At 32.6% G+C, this 3,738-nt stretch overlaps 1 pseudogene; it reads right to left on the bottom strand.

Annotated features, from left to right (window-relative positions):
- Positions 1-1,324: 1,324 nt before the first annotated feature.
- Positions 1,325-2,143, bottom strand: LOC114613648 (annotated as a pseudogene).
- Between the last annotated feature and the right edge of the window lie 1,595 nt (positions 2,144-3,738).

Genomic DNA, 3,738 nt, shown 5'->3' with positions numbered 1-3,738 from the left:
AGGAAATATTGTTTTAAATCACATTCCTTTACAAATCTAATGGTCTCCTTATCAATTTTCTATTTTTTATGATTTTTAAATGCAAATTACTCCTTTTTCATAAAGTTCTGTGATATCTCCTTTGTTTGATTTTTCCACAGTGTTTTGATTTTTATGAATTTTTAGCGTAGGAAATGTTTAATTTTATAAGGAAAAATAGTTTTAAATCACATTCCTTTACAAATCAAATGTTCTCCTTATCAATTTTCCATATTTTATGAATTTTAAATGCAAATTTCTCCATTTTAAAAAATTTCTTTGATATCTCTTTTGCTTCATTTTTCCACAGTGTTTTCAATTTTATGAATTTCTTGCCAAGTAAATGTTCAATTTCATCAGGAAAAACTGTTTTAAATCACAATCCTTTACAAACCAAATGTTCTCCTTATCAATTTTGTATTTTTTATGAATTTTCAATACAAATTTCTCCTGTTTCATGATTTACTTTGGTTTCTCTTCCGTTTGATTATAGTTTATCATTGACTGTGTAATATTTCTTCAAGTTTTCACTATTTTTCCTGAATATTTCACTAGCGTTTTCCACAGTGTTTTGAATTTTATGAATTTTTTGCCAAGTAAATGTTTAATTTTATGAGGAAACGCTGTTTTAAATAACATTCCTTTACAAATCAAATGTACTCCTTATCAATTTTCCATTCCTTATGAATTTTAAATGCAAATTTCTCCCTTTTAAAAAATTTCTTTGATGTCTCATTTGTTTGATTTTTCCACTGTGTTTTCAATTTTATGAATTTCTTGCCATGTAAATGTTCAATTTTATCAGGAAAAACTGTTTCATATCACGTTCCTGTACAAATCAAATGGTATCCTTATCAATTTTCTATTTTTAATGAATTTTAAATGCAAATTTCTCCTTGTTCATAACATTCTTTGGTTTCTCTTCCGTTTGATTATACTTTATTATTGGCTTTGTAATTTTTCTTCAAGTTTACACTATTTTTCCTGAATTTTTCACTACCGTTTTCCACAGTGTTTTCAATTTTATGAATTTTTTGCCAAGTAAATGTTCAATTTTATCAGGAAATACTGTTTTAAATCACATTCCTTTACAAATCAAATGGTCTCCTTATTAATTTTCTACTTTTTATGAATTTTAAATGAAAATTTCTACTTTTTTCATAAATTTCTTTGATTTTTTTTAAGTGATTTTACCTTTATTTCTTATTTCCTTCACTTTAAGCCAATCATTAAATTTCACAGTGATTTCTGGGGTGGGGCAGAAGGAAGGCATCATTCCGAATGATGGAGGTCGGCCCGGTTGGCCTCACTGGGGAAGCTGGAGGAGCAGGGACTGGCTTGCAGGCAGGTAGGTGATGTTCCGAGAGCGGGAGAGCTGGTAGGCAATGTCCTCGGCAGCTTCCAGCTTCCGCAGCTCGATCAGGCCGTCCCCGGCGGTGGCCAGCGAGTTGGCGATCAGCTCAGCTGCCTTGGAGTCACCCTCAGCAGAGATGATGGCTGCCTTCTTCTGCTGCTCAGCCTTTTCCACCACGAATCTGGCTCTCTCTGCTTCCTGCTGAGCCACCTGCTTGGCTTCTACTGCCTCTGGGAACTCCTTCCCGAAGGTCAGATGTGTCAGGGACACGTCATCCAGGATGAGCCCAAATGTTGCTGCTCGCTCTGTGAGGTCATCGCTCACCTGCCGGGAGACCAGCTCTCGCTGGGTAATCAATTCTCCAGCATCAAACCGAGCCACCACGGACTTGAGGATCTCTGTGGTGATAGACAGCAGCACCCGCTCATCACAGTCGTCGCAGATGCTGGTGTAGATACGAGGGAGCTGGCTGGCCACTGGCCAGAAGAGGATGCACAGTGTGATGTTGACGTTCTGTAGGTCTTGGCTACCAGTGATGACCGGGACATTCCTTGGTCGACAGTGGCAGTCAAAGATAATTGGTTTCTGTACCCAAGGGATGAGAAAGTGAGTCCCTTCCCCTCCCACAATGTCCTGTACGCTACGGAATCGGTCAAAGATGACAGCTCTGTGTCCAGCATCCACATTATATAGAGCAGAGTTCACCACGCCTCCTGCAACTGCTAATGCCAGGCCGAACTTTCCGATGGACTCAAACAATTTGGCAGCCATGACTCCTTCTGTTGCTTCCACTCACACCTGCTTTCACTCTGACCTCCACATGAATTCCACAGCTTGATATTTCTTTTGTTTGATTTTTCCACAGTATTTTCAATTTTATGAATTTTTGCCAAGTAAATGTTCAATTTTATGAGGAAAAACTGTCTTAAATCACATTCCATTACAAATCAAATGGTCTCCTTATCAATTTCCATTTTTATGAATTTTAAATCAAAATTTCTCCTTTTTCATAAATTTCTTTGATATCTCTTTTGTTTGATTTTTCCACAGTTTTTTCAAATTTATGAATTTTTTGCCAAGTAAATGTTCAATTTTATCTGGGAAAACTATTTTAAATCACATTCCTTTACAAATCAAATGGTCTCCTTTTCAATTTTAAATCTTTTATGAGTGTTCAATACAAATTTCTCTGTGTTCATTACTTTCTTTTATTTCTCTTCCATTAGATTATAGTTTATTATTATCTTTTTTATTTTTCTTCAAGTTTTCACTAGTTTTCCTGAATTTTTCACTAGCTTTCTACACTGTGTTTACATTTTATGATTTTGTTGACAACTAAATGTTCAATTTTAGCAGAAAAATTGTTTTAAATAATATTACTTTAAAAATCAAATGGTCTCCTTATCAATTTTCTATTTGTTATGAATTTTAATTGAAAATTTCTCCTTTTGGATAAATTTCTTTGATATCTCTTTTGTTTGATTTTTCCACAGTGTTTTCAATTTTATGATTTTTTTGCCAAGTAAATGTTCAATTTTATGAGGAAAAACTGTTTTAAATCACATTCTTTTACAAATCAAATGGTATCCTTATCAATTTTCTATTTTTTATGAATTTTAAATGCAAGTTTTTCCTTGTTCATAGTTTTCTTTGGTTTCTCTTCCATTTGATTATAATTTTTTACTGACTGTGTAATATTTCTTCAAGTTTTCACTTTTTCCTGAATTTTTCACCTGTTTTTTAAACAGTGTTTTCAGTTTTAAGAATTTTTTGCCAAGTAAATGTTCAATTTTGTCAGGAATAACTGTTTTAAACCACATTCCTTTACAAATGAAATGTTCTGCTTATCAATTTTCTATATTTTATGAATTATAAGTGCAAATTTCTCCTTTTTCATTAATTTCTTTGATATTTATTTTGTTTGATTTTTCCACAGTGTTTTCAATTTTATGTTTTTTTTGCCAAGTAAATGTTCAGTTTTATCTGGAAAAACTGTTTTAAATCAAGTTCCTTTAGAAATCAAATGGTATCCTTACCAATTTTCTATGTTTTATGAATTTTAAATGCAAATTTCTCCTTGTTCATAAATTTCTTTGATTTCTCTTCCGTTTGATTATAGTTTCTCATTGGCTGTGTAACTTTTCTTCAAGTTTTCACTAGCTTTTTCCACAGTGTTATCAATTTTGTGAATTTTTTGCCAAGTAAATGTCCAATTTTATCAGGAAAAACTGTTTTAAGTCACATTCCTTTACAAATCAAATGGTCTCCTTATCAATTTTCTATTTTTTATGAACTTTACATGATACTTTCTCCTTTTTCATAAATTTCTTTGATATCTCTATTGTTTGATTTTTCCACAGTGTTTT

This window comes from Grammomys surdaster, unplaced genomic scaffold (assembly GCF_004785775.1).
Source record: "Grammomys surdaster isolate TR1022 unplaced genomic scaffold, NIH_TR_1.0 126254, whole genome shotgun sequence".
NCBI lineage: Eukaryota > Metazoa > Chordata > Mammalia > Rodentia > Muridae > Grammomys > Grammomys surdaster.
Note: the sequence above shows the minus strand (reverse complement) of the source record. Positions and strands in the feature narration are given on the sequence as shown.